The 13,709-nt window shown below is 41.6% G+C and overlaps 1 long non-coding RNA gene across 1 annotated transcript in view; it reads right to left on the bottom strand.

Moving 5' to 3' along the window:
* LOC116671693 (uncharacterized) overlaps positions 1 to 13,684 on the bottom strand; it is a 23,929-nt gene extending 10,245 nt beyond the window's left edge. Inside the window, exon 1 of the long non-coding RNA XR_004327330.1 lies at positions 13,380 to 13,684. This is a non-coding gene — a long non-coding RNA (uncharacterized LOC116671693). The remainder of the gene's footprint in view (positions 1 to 13,379) is intronic.
* Between the last annotated feature and the right edge of the window lie 25 nt (positions 13,685 to 13,709).

Genomic DNA, 13,709 nt, shown 5'->3' with positions numbered 1-13,709 from the left:
GGAGGGGGGTTTGTGCGGTGGGGGTATCCACATGGCCTCTTAATTAAAACCAGACGGTGGCAGTTAAAAAAAAGGGAAAAATGAAAAGATGCATGTATTACACTGAGAAATATAGAGATAGTTACCTGGATAATGGCATGTGTTTATACAGCTCATCTTTTGTTTTTAGGGAATCACAAGTGTTCACCAATAAAAGACAGGAAGGTGTCATAACAAAGTTTAACATTAAAGCAGGGAGTACTTGAGTGGCCCATTCTTTTGGGGTACTGTGCTAGCAGAAGTCATAATAATTCATGCCATTAAAAAGGAATTCAGATGATTTTTTTCCTCAGTATTGAACTACTTTACACCCTGAACGTGTGTTTTTCCTTAAAGACTGAGATTGTGAAATTCTTAAACACATTTTCACCTTCTCTAAGCCTACTAAACTCTTGTTTTGGCTAAGTCTCACAGCAAAACAAACATGCCTGTCAGAGAGAATTTTTTTCAGATGACAGATGTCACAAATCTGCTTCGAATTATCTACCCACAATTCAGGTTCCATATATTTCTAAAAGGTAAAACGCTAATGGCTACAAGTCAACATTAATTCACTCCACAACGCTTGAGTCGATCAAACTCCACAGTAGGCCGGGCTAACCACCGCTGAAAAGTCCTAACCACAGTGGTTATTGTAGGGCTGGTGTTAGCCATGTTGTAGCTCAACACCTTCTAATGGCCGTCAGCCTATTGCAGCTCACTTTAGATGTGTAATGCGATACCGCTGTTCACACCACAAACCAACAGGTCTTTGGGGACTTTTCAAAAGGTGACTTGTAATTGACTCCCACTGTATGTCGCCCTTAACTGACTGACTGAGTAGGTAGATTTGTTGAAAGATAAATAAGGAATGAAGAGGAGTTCTGGTTAGAGAGTAGAACAGGCAAGAACTGCTGAGGCCTATGGCATTTCTGGCGTGAATCAAACAGATTATGTATTATGAAACCAAGTTTGGCTTGTCCCGTCTGTCCTTAACTCTATTACAATTACAATATATAATACTAATAATAATATAATTGGTCATTTGTAAAGGTCAAGTATGGTGTTTTTGACAAGAAAGACATGAACAAACTATTTACTTCCTTTTCTTCAGTTCAATTCCATTTTTAATCCTAGTTTTAATTTTTGCTATCAGACGGCTTCAGGAGTCTTCTGCATTCCAGTGAGCTTACGAAGCCCTCTCACCTGGTTGTTATTATGTATGCTTTTTGTGTGGTATGGCCGCCCCACTCCCTTTTCTCCCAATAACCCTCTCCTCACCTCAGCCTTGAAATAATAATCATAACTTTGTCATAGCACCCTGGAACACATAGCCCCAACTGCCTCTGAACTTGGACCCCCAAAGATAACTGTCATTTGTAGTTTTTTTTGGGTTGCAGCAGAGGGGATATAGCTGGATTCAGGAGTTAAATGCTTCTTCATGATGCTGCGTTCAGGTCGGCTGTGTTTATGACTATGCGCAAAGCTGTTTCATCTCTCTGCAAAATGGCCTGCTTGTGTCAGTGGGCTATGTAAACACACAAGCCTTCATATATGAACAGCATTGTTGACTTTTCAAAGCTTGAGGCATTATAGGAAATATGTGGAGAACCTAAAGGTCGTGTGAGAGTGCATGCGGCTTCAAGGAGAAAGAAGGATTATTAAGAATTAAAAGAAGCATCTTCATTTTAAGACAATAATGGAATACTGATGTCCTATTGCTTATAAGAGGTCTCCTTTAGCAGACATAAAGCACGGCAAAGTCTGTTGAAATTCTGAAAAAACCCACCATGTAGCACATCTGGCTCTGTCACAATCACTTCGATGGAGCTTTCCCTGCCCCCCAATCTGTCTCGGGTTTCTGGGATAGCTAGGACAGGTGCACATTCAGGTGGAGCACTACTCAAAGATCCTCTCTATTGCTCCTTACTGACTCCCATATCTCAGAATAGCATTGCTCTTGTATTGTGTGGTAAGGTTTGGACACCTGCATTACATCTTTTTTTCACATCTTTGCTGGTCCTTTGGCCAGTGACTTCAAAGCAAACATTCCATCTTCATGTCACTTATAATTTGCTTTAGTGAGGCCGACTGTAGGTTTCACATTCCAAACTGAACTTCATCAAGAAAAATTCATTAGCAGTGCCAAAATGATCCGAATAGGACTTCCTTTACACAGTGGAAACCATGAGGTAAACATAACCATTGACCATATTTAGAGTGATTTTAACAGGTTCACAGAACATTATGATGGGAACAATTTGTGTAACGCAATGCAGTCGGCCTTCCCGGATGCAAGGCTACTGTATTAAAAATAGGAAAAGTTTTAGGTTTGGTTATTCAGCCAGTGGTTATGAGTTTCTGGCCTATTGCGCTGGTACGGATTGTTTTTCCAGCCACTGTTTGCACAATGAGGTACCTTTTCTTCTCCTGCAATGAGTGCTCAAAAGTAACAATTTACCAACACGCTGTGCCACTCCAAAGCTCGTCAACATTCTGCCAAGCATGACTCTTTCATTATGCCTGTCAGGAAGAAGAGGAAACAGCCATGGATGATGCCAGGATGGTTCTCGCCTGTGTCTGGATACCCGTCTAGCATGTCGCGTGTATTTTTTTGAGCGCCTGGCGATCTTGGTCGGCGTTGGTCATGCTGGCCTGATTCTAGGGTGCCAAAGTAAATTGTGATGGCTTTCTTATTTTGTGGCCTTGCTCTACTACAAGCAGCCACTACTTGTGTTGCCGTGGCCGTAGCTTGGCTTCAGCCACTACGCTCGAGAAACAGGAGTAGAGGACAGGAAGTGTGGTTTCCTCTGGTTTTACAGCACCATGTCAAGGCTTGGGTTCTGCACAGCCCGGCTAGCCACTGAAATGTGACACACACTTATAGGAATTTGCTTTTATTAAAAATGACTGATTGCAGCCTCAATCACTCATTGTATGCGCATTTTGGTGTTTTGCAATTACTATGGTTGTTATTACTGTGTAGCCATTTCTCTGTATGCCTTTTTAAGCAGTCCAGAACACTACATACAGTTTAAGAGTTTTTTTGGCATCTGTGCTTTTACTAGAATCTGAATACAGACACTGTTACACAAATGAAGCCTCTATGCCATGAAAACCAGATCTAGTCCTTAGCCCTACCATCACGCTAGCGAGGTGTTTTATAGGTTTGCGGGCGTGGCTGCCGAGTGGCATCTGTCATCAGAGCGTGCCCTCACTCTACGCCAAGGTGAGTTTATTTGGTTTGATACCTGGTGTGCTGCCCATATTTTCACAGGTGCCTATGTTGTTGAACCAAGAGCCTGATTCCTGCTTTCCCTGGCCGACACAAGGTCCTGGTTGTCCAGAACTTCCTCTAGTGGACGGGGAGGGAGGAAGGGTGCCCCTCTGCTCCCTTAGGAAGCATTCCCCTACAAAATGTCCTCTCTCAAAATACCGTTTTTTCAACATGGACCCTAATTTCCCATGTTTTTGTGTCTAAGTGACTGATGGGAACAACAATCTTTGAAATTATTAAGTAGGGCAATTGTCCCGCTTGTATTTTAAGGTGACCAGATGTCTGAGACAAAATCCGGGGACATTTTCTGCTCAGAAGTGAAAACACGGTTCGCTGCTGCTGTGCAGTTAATTGATCTGAAACTGTGATTGTGTCTGATGGAATGATAAGAGGGCTCTACCCTCTTGAAGAAAGTTGTTAATGTAGGTACCCCTGCACGGGTAATAATGGCAGCTTTATGCTTTTTTGTCTGTTGGTGTTCTACCACAGACGTTCTTCCTCCACTACCCACAGTAAATTACAGAGCATACAGAAAGCTATTGCCTCATCATGACCTGGCCGTATAAATGGAGATTTTTTCAATATATTGTCATTAACCTGACATTTTCTTTTCTTGGAGAGAGCCATTATTGCGTCTTGTCTTTCTAGGTTTCCTCACTGTTTGCACTTTTAACTTTTCCTTGTCCTCCTCTGTTCACTTGTATTCTTTTTCTTTTGTCTCTTCACTCTTCTCTCCCTTAGTTTTTCACTCTTCTCACTGCCCTTTCTTGCTCTTATCTATTTCACTCGTCTTCCTGTCCAGTCTTCCACCTGTCTTTCCTTTCCACTCTCCCTACAAGGACCAAAGCAGAACAATTTGACAGATTTTGTGAACTACTTACTGTTAGTCCTCAATTCCAAAGTATTTTTATTATGTTAAACAATGACATTTCAGAATCACCCCACACATAAATGATTCACTGGTATAATATGGCAGAAAAAAATTTGCGTTTAATGAGAAATAGGCAAGCAATCTACTGTAGGCCTGAATGGCTAGGGAGTAGGATCGGCAGTTTTGTAATCAATTTGCTCGCTGAGCCAGCCGGCCAGAGATAGTCATTACGGACAGGCTGGCAACCTAATGCAGCTGGCACAAGTTTCTGATAAATAGTTTAATAAGTCTGCACTCTATTGAGTGGTTTCATTTCATTTAATGACAAGTCACCAAGTAGTCTACCAGGTAGGTAGGTAGGCCCTACCTCTAAATAGCTAACTCAAGTGAAACTGAAATGTCATTATAGTAACAACTATGTGCCGGAGTAGTAGTTAGTTGTAAGTTGTATCACAGCTAATATTGTTAGCAATAGCTTTTGCAAATTGTAGCTCATACACAACCTACACATATAGGTTAAACGTTAAATAATATATATTCGTTAACATGAATTAAGAGCATGTTGTTTGAAAGCTTGCCAAGCACTCATATCACCCATATCGGTTAGCGATATTTTACTACTCACACTCGTCAGAGCTAGCTGGCTATGGCAATCAGCTGAGAATCCCGCCTACACTGAAGAGGCACAATACACAGTGCTCAACAAAATAGAAAAAAGCACCTGGTACCAAAAGTGATTTAAAGTGGAGGCAAACCATTTTGTGGAAACATGTAGAGAGGTGACAGGACATGTGAACCCAGTAGGGCTGCACAATTAATCAGATATTAATTGCAATCACGATTTTAGCTTCCCACAATTAAATGAACATGATTACCTATCTATTGACATTTTCAATGTGTGCTCTGCTAATAGATAACTCAGCTGGATATCAAACTAACAGCATGACTCAGGAAGAACTCAGCCAGTCAGTGCCACGCCAGCAGTGGCGTCACTCACCGTCGTTCACTCTTAAATCGCCACCGAAACCAGGCTGCTCCAGTAAAACAACACAGACCTGTGCTGCACACTTACCTCTGTCTCTGCACACATTAGACTGCTCGGTTAGAACAGCTCCGGAGCTACCTGTTTGTGCACTTTCTGATGATTTTTTTGCATTGTGAGTTTGCACTGTCAGTTCTGTTATTGAATTAAGGGTTGGAAAGTAATGCTTCATTAATTAATTAAAAAATAATCAACAGATTAATCGATTATTAAAATCGTTATGGGGGAGCCCTACTCTAAATAAACATTGCTCAATGAATTATTTGGGATGGATTAATACTACTTCTGTGTTACTGCTCTGGAGTCACAGGGCATTCATTTTGTCAGATCCAGCAGTTTAGCATTGGTTTGGCTGACACATGAACTGGACTGAAGTTAGTTGCATTCAATGACTTCTTCAGTGTTTTTTGCTATGGCCGCCACAATAGCAGAGTTATCAGCGGAAACACTGGTACAAATACAGGTTTGCCTTTCATGGATAACAATACACAGCTGTGTAAATAACAATTAAAAATGCAAACAAATGTGTGGACCGGCGCTGTCGCCGCTGTGTTTATCCGTTTTGCCGGGAGCCTTGTGTGAGTGAATAGGGGCGGGGCTGCGCGGAGAGTAAGAGGAGAGTCCCATAGACAGGCACAGCTTTACAGAAGAAAGGGGTCATGTAAATCAAATTTAAACCATATCCATATAAACAACATTGCTTCATCTGTGGAGAGGCACCAGATGCAAGGACATTAGGTGCACCGGTGTGACCTAAGAAAAAATGTTACTTGCACCCTAGAACCCTGTGAGCTAACAGACACTAACTAGCACCCTAGAACCTTGTGAGCCAACAGACACTAACTAGCACCCTAGAACCCTGTGAGCTAACAGACACTAACTAGTACCCTAGAACCCTGTGAGCCAACAGACACTAACTAGCACCCTAGAACCCTGTGAGCTAACAGACACTATCTAGCACCCTAGAGCCCTATCAGCTAACAGACTCTAACTAGCACTGGTCACTGCTGTTGTTTGAAAAATAACACAGATGGGACAAAATGTTGCGTTTACTGGTAAACTGGTAAACCTTGTGACCGATGAATGAGTGCTATTTGTTGTGGAATTTTCCTCCCGTTACTCTATCCTCTGTGACTGTCTACATCTAGAAACTAAGTTGCACGGTGCAGGGAACAACTCTGACTTGATGACATATGATCAGACACTGACACATGATCAGACAATGGTATACAGTGGTAGATTGGCAGAGCCTTCTACGAACAGAATACGCATTTAAAATATCGCTCGATTACACAAATTTGATCGTGGGAAGCCAAAATCTTGATCGTGATTAAAATTTGATTACTTGTGCAGCTCGAGTAAAGACCGTCAAAAAGCAATAGACAAAGCACCATCGATCAAGTCCTTTCCTCTCTGACTATTTCATTTTTTATCAACATATTTAACCCTCATGTTGTCCTCGGGTCAAATTGACCCATTTTCAGTTAATTATTTTCTCACAAAAAATGGGCCGTCGAAATAAGCGCTGAAAATGTCAACTTTAAAGATATCAAAAAAACTTTGTTAAAAACACCAAAAACATTGAAAAAGTGACAAATGTGGGAAAAAAGCAATAATGATGATGATCAATAATGTTAAAAAATGGCACCAAAACTTTTGACGGAAAGACAACACAAGGGTTAAGTGCAAATATCCATGTCCGATTTAGACAAGGTGGAAGAATAATGATCCAGGAGCCTCTATAAAACGATAAAAGAGCCTTTCTTTGATGTCATTTTTCAGTTTCCAGGGAAGTTTGGGGTCCCCTGCTGGAGCTGCTATAAGCGGACGAAGATGGATGGATGGATGAATGATAATAATTAAAGCACCATAAAGTTCCAAATAAAGTGCTTGTTGGATCCTGGAACAGCGTCTGAAACCCATTCCTACACTTTTCTGATGCGCCATCATCAGGTTAATATGTTGTGCTTTGGTTTGTGTCCAAATATTCGCCAAACTATTCCCATCGGCCTCAGCTGTGCTTTTTGACAGCAAATGTTACCATGCTAACACCCCAAATTCAGATGGTGAACATGGTAAACATCAGTGGTCATTCAAAACACGAATAAACACCTCATCTTTTAAGACGCAGATCGCACAAATTAGTTTGTTGAGTATACGCTGGAATTGATCCTATGTCAAAACCAAGTAGAGGTGATGGAAAACAGTATCCTGTATTTATTCTTAGTTAGTTTAGTTTACAAGACATGACTGCTCCATGACAAAAAGATGTGCCCTGAGGCTCTTCTCAGCCCAGATCTCCACTTGTCTGAATGTCACTAACTTAAAGACCACAACTCCCACTGGCATAGAAAGGCCTCCAGGTCCATTTTTTTAAGAAGTGGACACAGAGGAAAAGAAAAAGTCTCTGAATAGAATCTTCCAAGAGGAAAAAAGGGACGGTGACATTGAAGCTTGACTGCAAAAGTCCTGGTGGACTGTGGAGCTTGATGGCATCTCAGTCTGGACTCATCACTGTCATAGTTATCTCTGGAGGAAAAGGGCCCTGTCTTTACAAAACCATCAAAACCACATAGATCACTTTTTACACATTTCATGAGCCCTTTCAACCGCTAACCATCTCATCACCATCCTGTCATGCGGTCTCTTTTCTTCATGTTGTTCTTTAATCACTTTCTTTTCCTCTCTCAACCTTTATTCAACCCTGCTTGCCCTTTCTTGTTTCAAACCCTCCCCCTGCTCTCTCTTTCTCTCTCTGTCCGTCTTCACAGATAAGTAGGCATCCCTCACCTTTCACATAACATCACATGGTAGCAATCAGAGTGGGCTTTGGCAGACAAATTAGGGCAGTTAATGTAGACCGGAGATCAGTGCAGAGGCGGGGAAGCTGGTGCTAAATGCCAACAGATGGGGCCTGAAGTGGATCGGCCCAGTACAATACAGTATGGCCTGGAGAGTAGAGCTGAAAGAGGGCCTGAGCCTAGAGGAAAGAGGGGCATTCTTACTAAATCTAGTTTTTTTATTAGCTAGAAGTTGAAGACTCTGGAGCATGGGAAGATGTAGAGCTAATTTGGAAAACTATTGAACCTGGGTCTTATATATATATATATATATATATATATATATATATATATATATATATATTATTTTTTTTAAGAAACTACTTCTTAGCAACACATCTTAGCAACACTATTCCGTTCTGGCTCTATAGGACTCTGCAACAAAACTTGTTCTCCCTGTCCATTTATAGAGAAAAATGTGAATTTCAAAAAATTAGTCAGATTTATTTTAAACAGAGCTTGGCCCCCTAGTTCACCTCAGAATTATGCATGTTTAATCAAATGTTTGGCTGAGATGACTGATGGGACTCAAAACCAATTCAACATGGACACTCCTCAAATGGCACATTTTCACCAATCAGTCTGTCATCACTTGTAAAATATGAATGAATAATGCTCTCAGAAATCTATTAATTCAGAATACATTTCTCCTGTAAAATGTGGGACTCAAACGCTGTCATTAAAAGTGTTTGTGCTCACATTGAAGTGAAAGTTTAATAATTACTCAGCCCTAAAGCCAGGATTGTAATTCTTGAAGCCGAGCAATTGAAATGTGCCGTAATAAGTGAGACGACCCACAAAGGGCTTATGCAAAATGTATCAGTGTAATTTCTATTTGTCCATCTGCACACAATCCCCTTTTTGTGATCACCTTAATACATGGGCCACACACACACACACACACACACACGCGCTACACGCGGACACACACACACACACCACACACGCACGTACACAACACACCACAACACACACACACACACACCCACACACACACACACACACACACACACATCTTCTGTTACAGGCTTTGAAGAGGCAGACTCATCCCCATTTTCAACAGTACCCAATCAAACACAAAGCTGAGGGGCGGATTAGGAGCAGGCTTGTGCTGCACAATGCTCCTATCAAGGACCACACTGGTTTTAAATTACCCCCTATTCCTCACTCATTTTCAATCACTCACTGGCCCAATAAAGTTTGTTTCTCCAATAAAAAAAGACCAACAAAGGAACACTGAATCCCAGTTTTGTGCGACAGCAGTCCCCTACAATAGTCGCCACTGTGCATTTGTGTCCGGAAAATTGTCCACGAGTATCATGGATGTGATTGGCCCATTTGTGGGATAGAAAATTGGATAGGTTGGAGAGTGAGAAAAAGACAATTCCTTTTGAAGGAATTAAATGTGCTTTTTTTATGTTTAAATGGGAAAATGGAAAGATAGAGCGATTGAAGGATGACAGATGTGCGAGCGGAGGTGTGGTCATTGTCACGCATGTTGTCAGTTCCAGAGGGAGTGGTGTCTCTTCGGTCGACAGCTGGTTTCACTCAGAGAAAAGAAATGCAGCAGAGAAAGAGAGAGAGAGATCAGACCTTCAGCACTGAATATTTATGATCTTGGTCCACACAGATTTCTCGCCACATTTTTTGCGGTTTTAAGTGGGGGTTAGTACTTGGTGACCCACGCACACTCACAGACAAGCATACATGAGTATTCACAGATACGCTCAGATATTCACACATGCTTTGGCTGTCTCTTAGGGGAACAAAATGGGGGGAGAAAAGAAATAAAAAAGCGGAAATAAGTCATACAGATCATTTGAATGGAAAGTCGTCAATGTGGCGAAAAGTAAAACATTAGGAAAAAGAGAAGATTTGGGAAACAGACCTAAACACAGAGACCCCATGCTGGAAAATGCCATTGTTGAGCTCTGAAGCACAGTGGTAATGAGGCTCCATTTAAAGCCAATGAAGCCGCTTTGGCAGCTTATGAAAGCACGATTGGTGAGCCCCCCTCGTCTGCCGCTGGGTGGTGTGTGTTTGTGTGGATGTGTGAGTATCAGTAGGATAGGGAGGGGAGAGATTGGACAATATTTGGCCAGATCCACGTTGTTCTTTTCCAGCGCTCTAAGCAGCAGCTTCATTCTCAGACCAGTCACTCTACAGAGCTCCAGTTTCCCCAAACACAAAGTGACGTTAATCAATACACAGCCAATACACATGTCTTTATTAGAGGTGTGATGAGATCTTGTCCGTTCTCGCGAGATTAAAATATGATGAGACTTCTCGTCGAAGTAAAAATTAGGCTTGTTCAAGATGAACTGCACCACGCCTGTAAAATGGATGAGAGCAAGCGGCAGCAGCCGGGTTCAATGACAAAAAGCCGCTGTAAAGTTGGACAGTTTCCAGCCGTTTCCAGCAGCCTTCAGGCTGAAAACGGAAGTCAAAGCAACACATACATCCTGTCCAGGTCCAATTCCGATGTAATAAAATGTTATCTGACACGTATATCAGATCCACAACAGTCTACAGTTGATTTTATTAAGACAGAGTAGCTGTCAAAATGCTCTACATGCGATCTGTTGCTGAACAGACTGTATATGATCTGTGAACTGAACGGATTTAGACGCTCTGACTTCTAAACGTCACTATCAGCCACACAACATGTGGTTTGTACAGAATAAGCCTTTAATTCAGATAAAACGTCATCATTTTGAGTTGATTCTGAACCAATCAGCTGTTAGATCAGAGGCAGGTGTTTCCCAGCATGCGCTGGGTCCGCCTGGGTCTTGCAGTCAGTGAAAAGCAACTGCGCTGCCTGCGTCTCAAACCTGCTGCCACCTTGATCTCGTGAAATTATCGTTGCCCACATGTGCATGACGTCGGGATCAATGCCGCGTTCGTGGACATCGGAAAAACATTTTTCCGAGTTAAAACGTCACCATTCATGTCACTTTCTGTGGGAATCAGAGGTAGAAAACTAGAGATTTTGTTTCCCAGTTGGTGACATGTTGCTGACAACTGATGTCTGATGTAGGCGACTTTGGTTCACTGAAACGATTCCAATGATAATAAACTGTTTATTGTGGACAAATGCCTCTGCCAAGAATACACAGACATAACATGTTTCACGCAGCACAAGTTGGACACAAATTTAACCGGCATGCAACGGGCGGCGATCACCGGTGATCGATTCTGCGCAGACCTGACTCATCTCGTACGAGCCTACAGACTTGTGATATCGGTCACAAGTGCAGAGCAACAGCCAGTAAACTGAGTCTAACCCGGTTGGCCTTATAATACATCCGGCCGCTTTGAAGATGAGTCTAGCTGGGACCTCTAAATTAGCATAGAAGATCCCCTGTCTGTTCGCAAAAGTAAGACCTTTCGAAAGCTCAACCAATGAGATAACAGCATGTTGTTACCTAGCAACGGGAAATAGCTTCCTTGCCACCCTTTATTAAACCATGGATGAAACCTGCGCTGAGAATACCATGTGCAGGCGTCTTTATGTAGGCTACAACTAAAGCCCTGCATGGAGCCTCCGCAGGACCATATATCAAGCTCTAGGGGTGTCACAATGTCGATAATGAATTGAGAAATACTCAAAATGAGCTCAGAGTTCAACTACTGAAATCATGTGCAGGATCAGCGACTCCCCCCAGTATGTATTTCTCTCTCAACATCCCACTTGCGCACATCCGAAGAAAACAACAACAGACACAGCTTGATTTACCAGAGCGCTGTTTCACAAAAGCAGAATTTATAAATCCAGGATAACCAATAAAGCAAGGCTTTAACCTTAAGTCTAATCTGTGCATTTTAGCTGCTTGGTGTGTTTCATGAAGGCAAGCCAGGCTGAGGAGGAGCGACTAGGTTGATCCAGGCTGAAGTATTCCGGATACATGATCATGGCTTTCCTTAACAGACCTCGAGGTCGATCATAGATTTATTGATGCTAAAATGGTGAATACGCATTGTTCATACTTTATACAGAGGGAGGGGCCGCTTCTTGTGGAAGTATGATGACGTGAAACACATTATTTGTAAAAAAGAAAAAAACAACAACAACACGCAAGCGCTGTAATGAAACAGCGAGAGAAAGCGTGGCAGATGATCGCGGACTGGCTGAATAAGTAAGCGGCCTAAATATTCAACATTTACTGACCACTGCTGTGAAACTGTCATAATCATACCATTCAAGGATTTGGCTACTAATCATTTGCGAAAATTAACAGTTTTATCGGGATAACGAATGAATTACTGATGTGTTTGTTTTCAATTCAAACTAATACGCTCCCACGAACGGCTCCCGTACAAAATACTATTAAATGAATTAATAAGAAAAAAAATCCGTGGCCGTTCTCGGCTTCCGTAAAAAACACACACAGCACTTTATAAATTGCCTTTGGTAACAGACTTCATTTAAAAACACATTTGCAACTTGATCAGCCTTTTCTATTTATCTCAACAACTTTGGTAACATATTCATCAAACTTCTAACAACAATATGTTTTCAAACAGCAATATAACAGTAACAATGTCACATGAAAAATTATTTAATAAAAATAATGGTCACAACTTTAAGTAATAACATTACTTAACTGAACAGCAATATGCACCTGTTGTTTTAATGCAGGCTGACAAGGTAAAAAAGAAGAAGGTAAAACCACTTCTGAGTGAAGAGAAAAGGCTCCAGCATTAATAAATCCTGGATCCTTATTATTTATTATTTACTCATCATTACCATTCTAACATCTCACTTATTATTTGTTGTTTATTCATCATTCTCATTTCCTATTTCAGAACTGTTTATAATGTTTATAGGCCTACTGTTCATATTGTAATATAATAACATAATACTATTTATCCCAGTATCCTTGCACTATGCTTCACATTTAAACAATTTTTATTGAACTCTTCGTTCACTCATGTCTCTATATTGTTTTTCTTTAGAGTAGGCTATATATATATTGTGTATATATTAGTGTGGATATTGTCGTTTTGGTTGTTTTGTGTAAGCACAGTGTGAGCAACGATGCTCCAAAGAAAAATTCCTGGTATGTGTCCTCATACCTGGCGAATAAAGCTGATTCTGATTCGGATTCGGATGTTAGCCTGGTCAGGACCAGGCTAGCTGTAGCCTACATAATAAATCTCCATGGTAACTTAGGTGCCTCTACTTTTGTGAAACTGAGTCAAGGCTAAATGGAGCCAGGATAACTGGGAAATCCCGGCTTAATCCCATACCTTGGTTTTGTGAAATAGCCCTCAGATAGTAGCATGCAGCTGTAAGACACAGGCTTAGCTTAGTTTAGCAGGTTAGCTTACCGGTAGCCTGTAGCTTGACTATTCCAATCACCATGGCTACTGCCGGCGTTGGAGATGACGGAGAGAGAAATCCTCCTGCTTCCCTGAAGTCACCGCGGTGTGGCAACGTCTCATTGCCTTCCACGTGAGTGAGTTAGCTATGTACACAAAAAACGAAGGTAAAGCACGTGAGCTCCGGCTCCGACGGGGCTTCGTTGTCCTTTCATATACACGTTGTCGACCTAATGGTGCATTCAATTGTACAAACAAAAAAAACCTCAGAGAAACTCAAACTGTTGTTGCAAAGTAGGCTACCTTTCTGCTATCTAGTGGCTTCTATTGTGGTATAGC

Source organism: Etheostoma spectabile, chromosome 21 (genome assembly GCF_008692095.1).
Source record: "Etheostoma spectabile isolate EspeVRDwgs_2016 chromosome 21, UIUC_Espe_1.0, whole genome shotgun sequence".
Classification (NCBI taxonomy): domain Eukaryota; kingdom Metazoa; phylum Chordata; class Actinopteri; order Perciformes; family Percidae; genus Etheostoma; species Etheostoma spectabile.
The sequence above is the reverse complement of the archived record's forward strand: the minus strand, read 5'-3'. Positions and strand labels throughout refer to the sequence as shown.